Source organism: Ruditapes philippinarum, unplaced genomic scaffold (assembly GCF_026571515.1).
Source record: "Ruditapes philippinarum isolate M1 unplaced genomic scaffold, ASM2657151v2 ctg18718_1_1_1_1, whole genome shotgun sequence".
NCBI lineage: Eukaryota > Metazoa > Mollusca > Bivalvia > Venerida > Veneridae > Ruditapes > Ruditapes philippinarum.
This window is the reverse complement of record NW_026856315.1, coordinates 8,401-16,108: the sequence shown is the minus strand read 5'-3', so window position 1 is coordinate 16,108 and position 7,708 is coordinate 8,401. Positions and strand designations below refer to the sequence as shown.

At 33.7% G+C, this 7,708-nt stretch overlaps 1 long non-coding RNA gene across 1 annotated transcript; it reads left to right on the top strand.

Annotated features, from left to right (window-relative positions):
* Window positions 1-2,303: 2,303 nt before the first annotated feature.
* Window positions 2,304-5,850, top strand: LOC132746201 (uncharacterized). The gene is made up of 2 exons (XR_009627960.1): window positions 2,304-2,810; window positions 3,534-5,850. It is a non-coding gene; the product is annotated as an uncharacterized LOC132746201 (long non-coding RNA).
* Window positions 5,851-7,708: the final 1,858 nt, after the last annotated feature.

Sequence of the window (7,708 nt, the reverse complement as noted above, 5' to 3'; positions counted from 1 at the left end):
TTTTAAAAGAACCCAAAGAGCTAGAGCTAAGATATTAAGCATGAAAACATCTTCTAGTGAGTGTCTACCAAGTTGTTCAAATTAAAGCCCTGGGGTCAAAAACTGGCCCCGCCCGGGGGTCATTGATTTTCCCTATATGCATATGGTAAAAACTTAAAAAAATCTCCTTTTAAAGAAACCATAAGAGCTAGAGCTTAGATATTTGGCATGAAACATCTTCTAGTGAATGTCTACCAAGTTTGAACAAATAAAAGCCCTGGGCGGGTCAAAATTGACCCTGCCCCAGGGGGTCATAGATTTTCCCTATATACATAAAGTAAAAACTTAAAAAATCTTCTTTTTTAAAGAACTCAAAGAGCTAGAGCTAAGATATTTAGCATGAAACATGTTCTAATGGGTTGTCTATCAAGTATGTTCAAATAAAAGCCCTGGGGTCCAAAAACTGGCCCCGCCGAACCGGGTGGGGGGGTTCATTGATTTTCCTTATATGTGTATAGCAAAAACTTAAAAATCTTCTTTGGAAAAACCCAAATAGCTAGAGTTTAGATATTAAGCATGAAACATCTTTAAGTAAATATCTACAAAGTTTGTTAAAATAAACGCCGGGGGGGGGGGGGGTCAAAAACTGGCCCTGCCCCAGGGGTGACATTTGTTTTTAACTATAAGTGTATAGTAAAAACTTTAAAAAATCTTCTTTTAAAAATGCCAATGAGCTAGAACTTAGATGTTTAGCATGAAACATCTTCTTATGGGTGTCTACCAAAGTCTGTTCAAATAAACAAATAAAAGCCCTTGGGTAAAAATTGGCCCGGGGGTGGGGGGCTATATACAGGTGAGCGACCTCAGGGCCATCATGGCCCTCTTGTTTTCTCTCCTATATGATTGGATACCATTCAATTGGCACCAGTTTTCTAAATTAAATTTCAAGTATTGTTTTTCAAATGAACATATTCTATATAATTCATCTTGAACATTAATCACAGAAACCCTACCTTAGTTATATGGCTGCTAGAATAATTTACCTATGACAGAGTACTATAAGACTGAGGCCCTTAAAACTACTACAATCAACTGATATATGAGCCGCGTCATGACAAAACCTACATAATGGGTTTGCGACCAGCATGGATCCAGACCAGCCTGCGCATCTGCATCATCATCAGTTTCTCTACTTGTTATAGGGTTTGTAAGCGAACAGCATGGATCCTGATCAGACTGCGTGGATGCGCAGGCTGGTCTGGATCCATGCTGGTCGCAAATGCATTATATTGGTTTTGTCGTGACGCGGCTCATATTATATGATATAACCATGCTTAAAATCTAAAATTGACCTTGTCCATTTTTATACCCCCGCACAACAAAGTTGTAAGGGGGGTATACTGGAATCAGCTTGTCCGGCCGTCCGGCTGTCTGGCTGTCCGGCCGTCCGGCTGTCCGTCGGTTTTTTCTTGTCCCGCCCAAAACTTGAGATTCCTTTGACCCTTAGCTTTTCATATTTGGCATGGAGGTTAGTCATGATTAGTAGATGACCCCTATTGATTTTGAGGTCACTAGGTCAAAGGTCAAGGTCACAGGGGCCTTACTTCAAAAAAGCTTGTCCGCCCAATAACTTAAGATTCCTTTGACCTACAGTCTTCATATTTGCATGGAGGTTAGTCATGATTAGTAGATGACCCCTATTGATTTGAGGTCACTAGGTCAAAGGGTCAAGGTCACAGGGCCTTGACTTCAAAAAAGCTTGTCCGCCCAATAACTTAAGATTCCTTTGACCTACAGTCTCATATTGGCATGGAGGTTAGTCATGATTAGTAGATGACCCCTATTGATTTTGAGGTTACCAGGTCAAAGGTCAAGGTCACAGGGCCTTGACTTCAAAAAGCTTGTCCGCCCAATAACTTAAGATTCCTTTGACTACAGTCGTCATATTTGCATGGAGGTTAGTCATGATTAGTAGATGACCCCTATTTGATTTTGAGGTCACCCGCGTCAAAGGTCAAGGTCACAGGGCCTTGACTTCAAAAAGCTTGTCCGCCCAATAACTTAAGATTCCTTTGACCCCATAGTCTTTCTATTTGGCATGGAGGTTAGTCATGATTAGTAGATGACCCCTATTGATTTTGAGGTCACCAGGTCAAAGTCAAAGGTCACAGGGACTTTGACTTCAAAAAGTTTGTCTGCCCAATAACTTAAGATTCCTTTGACCCACAGTCTTCATATTGGCATGGATGTTGATCATGATTAGTAGATGACCCCTATTGATTTTGAGGTCACTGGATCAAAGGTCAAAGGTCATAGGACTTTGACTTCAAAAAGTTTGTCCACCCATTTACTTAAGATTCCTTTGACCCACAGTCTTCATATTTGGTATGGATGTTGATCATGACTATAAGGTGACCCCTATTGATTTTGAAGTCACTGGGTCAAAGGTCAAGGTCACAGGACCTTGACAAAAAAAAAAAGTTTTCTTCTCAATTGCTAAAGAATGTCCTGTCCACAATGTATTGACATTTTCACATTTGAAGCATGTAGAATACATAACTTAGCAATGCACTGGCTTAGTAACCTCAGATTTGGCAGGGAGGTTGTCCTTGAGCTCTAAATGGCCACTGTTGATTCTGACAAAGTGGTATGCGGGGGTATTCACGCCATGATAGTGGCAGTTCTAGTTTAATCTGGACAGAACCATTTTTAATTATTTGTCATATTTAATGTTGCATTTTTGCAAAAATAATCTCATGAATAGAATTGTTTTCAAAATAGCAAGCTTCTTTCCATTTTAGGGATTATCATAGTTGAACAGTGCTATTTATGTAAGCAGAAAATAGCACATACATGTATTACCCAAATAATTCATCCATGCCTTTATTATTGCACCATATCGACACTTTTGTCCTTGATTTTGCAATATCATGCAAGAGAGAGATAACTTGTGTTTGATATATTGATTTAAAACATATTGAATTGACCATTCGCTATTAATAGACTGGTCTATGTTTCACTTTTGAACCCATTCCCCCATGCACTTATGAACCCGTTCCCCCATGTAACGAATCAACTAGTGTACATTTGGAACACTTTCCAACTCATTTATTTGCACAGAGATTGTGTCCTTTAGAAATCAGTTTAGCATTCATATCATTGCAACTCTGTATATAATTTAACTTAAAATCTGATTATCAAAGCCACGGCTTTAATTACAGCCGTGTCAAAAAAAAAAATTTGCTGCTTTTTACTGCTTTGACAAATACCTTAGTTATGGCTAGTAAATGTTAACATTATTTGGAAACACACATACTAGTTTTCTGAACATCAAATTTCTGCTCAATCCTTGAAGTTAAAACATAAATGGAAATATCTAGAAAATAATTAAACATGATTTATTGTTTCTTAAAAGTATAAGAAGTTTGAAACGTTTGCAGATTTATATTTGTGAATTTGTTCTGCAGATAAAATTTGCAAGAATTTTAATCAAGTATTTCTTTGAAGGAGTGCTGAATGTACTTGATTCATAGATTTTACTTTTTTTATTTCAGGGGATGGACAATGAAGATGATGAAAGTTAAAAGTTAAAAAAAAATATTTAAAATAAATTTGATGTGTTTGTAAGGGGGGATAATTTCATTATTATGACAATGTTAATATGCACTAGTATGAAAAAGTTTTTGTTTGATGTTTGATGACCCACCTTTAGATTAGCAAGTAAACTTTTGAGAAATCAAATTTATTTAACAATTATGTATGAAAAGTTACCCTTTATCCATGCAATGTATTTGCAGCTTGGTTATGTGCAAAAATATGGTGAATTTATTAACTTTATCTGCACCCCCATTTTCTGAAAAAAGAAAATGCTAATTTTGCCTATGATTTCAAAGTTTCGTAAATTGTTTATGTTGATTAAAGTGCCTTATATCCTTTGAATAACTTTTATTCACTAGAAAAGGAAATTTACTATTAATTTTAAAACAATGTTGAAATTTTCACAAGTAAGATTTAAATGTTAAAGCAACAAGTCAGATAGCAACTGACCAATCATTTCTTTAATTGTTAAATTTTGACTTTAGTAAAGAACTAACTTCTTATTTATTATATTAGGTAGGATTTTGTTGGGTTTTTTTCTTGGTAGAGCTAGTTTTTTTTTCAAAGCTGAGCTTCATTTTTCTAGGCAGAGTTATTATTTTTTCTTGTCGAAGCTTCATATGATTTTCCAGACAGAGCGTATTTAAGAATTTTCCAGATGTTAAAGTGTCTTTTAACATGTTACAATGTCATTCAATTATGTTCAGTGATTTCTTGCATATCAGACAGGATTATCTACCGTTTACACCAGTGCTAGAAAAAGCTGTCTTACAACCCCAATGAAAGACAAGTTGCGTGCTTTAAATGACATTGCTGCGCACCTTTTATAAATAAAGAGCTTTCTAAGGATCTCGTCATTTTACTGTAATAAATGTGAAGTTGTAAGTTCATACGCTATTGTAAAATGTAAGTGGGTAATGAGAATATCAGTTTTCGTAATTTCCATTCTGAAGATAATTGATATGTAATAATGCAATAAAAGAATCATGTACCAGCTGTTGTCACAGACGGGAATATCTAGCTCTAGGGTAATTGTTTAGCAGAAACTTTGCAGAGCCTAACTTTGCAGAGCCTCGTTACCGCAGTAAACAGTTACCTTCCAGTCTGTAAGGGCAGCCAATTTTAGATTCTTATAGTATGAATATCTCTAATCTAGATCACTCTTGTTCATAATTCAGTTGTGTTTTTTGCTGGCATTTAAATTTACTGAAAATGTCAAGTATATCAAAATTGAAGGGAACATATTGTTTGTTAGATGAAGTTAAGACATTAGTGAGAATATCAGTTTTCCTAATTTCAGTTCTGAAAATAATTGATATATAATATACAAGAAAAATAATCAAACACCGGCTGTCAGTACAGACAGGAATATCTAGCTCTCGAGTACCTGTTAAGCAAAGCAGATGCTTACAGAAAACATGATCACTGATTCTTACAATATTTATTTATTAACATATATAAATAGGTGTGAACAGATGAATAAGGTTCTTAAAGTGCATTTCAGTGGGCAAAAAGGAAAGATTTTAGCATTAAATCATTCAAACACCTTGTCCGGTATATACCGGAATATGGTATTTAGTGTGGTGCTGGAAGTTCAATGATAAATATTAAAGAGAAAGAGGTTTTGGTCAGAGAGTCTTAGAGATTTTACATCATTCCATATCTGCTGTAAATGTTACTCATATTAGTTTGTTGTGTTTTTATTATGATATATATTGTTGCTTTTTATGTGCCATAGAGATATATATATATACATGTATATTATTGACACAATGATTGTTGTTCAAAATTTCACATGACCGGTTTATATTAAAAAAGGGGAACAATTTCATTACATTTATATTATAATCTTCATATTTTGGTAGATCGATATACTTGTACCTGTTTAGTGAAGGCAGTTGGAGATAGGATGCTGTAATCGTGTAGATGAAATATGATACAAGAATTCTTTCCCTGTTATTTGCTTTTGAATACTAAGGAATTATATATTTAAAAAAAGTATGAAGCATTCCCAGAATTTTCAAAAGCCTAATCTTGCTGTTCTAAAATGCAAAAATGTCAAAAGACAAAGATACAAAAAAAGTTGAGCTTTGCTGTATCTTTGTATTTTTTGCCATTTTTCAAGGGGGAAAAATATGACCTGGCCTAAGTTAGCCACCATGCACCATATACATATAATTTTATGCTTAAAACATCATAAGTGTTGTCATGTTAGTGTCCTGACATTGATATACCATGAAATAGAGTTTTTATAAATTGTTATTTATTTTTAAACTTGGTTGTTATTTACTGTATTCCTAGAAAAGATTTCGCGCATTTTAAGTTAGCGCTTTTCGCGGTAGACATGATTACGCGAATCTTTATAGCCGCGAATATGTCACTTATAACAAATCCGCGAACATTTCTAGCCTCAACCAAATAAAAACATAAACGTTCCAAATATTTATTATAATCTACTTACACAATAACATATAAACACAGGTGCTATAGAAATGTGTAAAAAATTATGTAAAGTTATCTCCTTACTAAGCCACCACAGGTTAAGTTGTAATCCATATTTACATTTCAATATACCTATAATGCACATAACAAAACAAAACAAAAAAACATGAAAAAACGTCAATTATTACTAATTATCACGCTTATTCACATTATTTGCTAGTCACAGCGTATACAAAGCATTTACAGTTTGCGTACATTAAATGACTTGGATCTTATTTGCTTGGAGAAGGTGTAATCCTTTGTTTAAAGTACAATAGCTACATTGATAAACAGCTGTTATGTTGTTATAATGAAAGCGATGTACAGTCCAATACTGTTAAAGTAGCACAACATAACCGTTATATAAATCCAGACGTCTGGACCGGGGGAAAAACAAAAAACAAAACCGGGAAATTTCCTGCTACCTTTGAGTAATACACTTGTTCTAGTTTATAGATTTTAAGGTCAATCATGAATTGCTGAATTATTTATGTGACATTCATAAATGGAAAATCAAATACATGTAGGTTTATACCGTAGCCTAAAAAAGCTGTAATTTAGGCCGTAGCGACTTAATATTCGCGGAATTCGCGGTTACTACAAATCCGCGAAAGTTTGTCTCCGCGAAAATGCCGACGTTGTGAAAAACGCGAAATATTGTATCCGCGAACATTTCTAGGAATACAGTATTACTCACCAGAACCAAAGATGAGCTTTCAGTATGAAAGGGGGATTCTGCAGTCTGCTGTCCTGTCCTGGTTCAACAATGGTTTTCTCTGAAATTAATGTTGACATTTTCTTCAAATTTGCTGTGAAGCATCCATGTGACCATCTTAATTGACCTTGTTATAGGTCACCAAAGCTAAAAATAGAGAGACTTTAACACAATTTTTTTCGATTAAACTTTAAAGATATCAAGTTTTAGATCATAGTTTTAGTTGGTATATGACATCATAAGATTGTTCTCTGCCAAATTTATGCATTTTTGTTAGCCACATTTAGGGACTGCTATTAGAAAACATAACAAATTTTACTTGTGAACCATTAGATATACTATTGTTACAATCAAACTTAGACTGTAAAATCCATTTAAAAAAAACATCATAATCAAAGAGATATAAAATTTTGGGCACAAAATTAATACATTGATTTTGATGAGTAATGCAAGACTGTCATGACTCTCTTGTAATGTTATAAATGCATTCCATGATACTTTATATTAACAAATGTATTGTATTTTATATAAAAAAATAAGAAAAATGTCTACAATTCATGTCAAATGTTATTGAATGTTAAAATTTGTTATGAAAAGCATTTTTTTTTTCAAGCACATATTTTTTAAATATTTTGTGAAAATTCAAATACCATTGAAACAATTTGATGAAATTTTATTTTTGTTAAAAGTTCAAATTTCTTCAAAAAAATATTTTTTTAGCAAATTGTAAGTTGTGTGTTTTTATTAGGTTAAATGTAAGGATTGTATTTGCATACCATTTCATTATCTATGTTACTGAAATGTTTCTTGTTTTTGTCCTGATTTTTAGCATTTTACACAAATGTCTATTGAACAGGTGATTTACTGTAAATTGGTCAAAAATAGTGAGTCTAATTTTTTATTCGTTTTTCACATAGTTTTGGTACATTGTTAAAT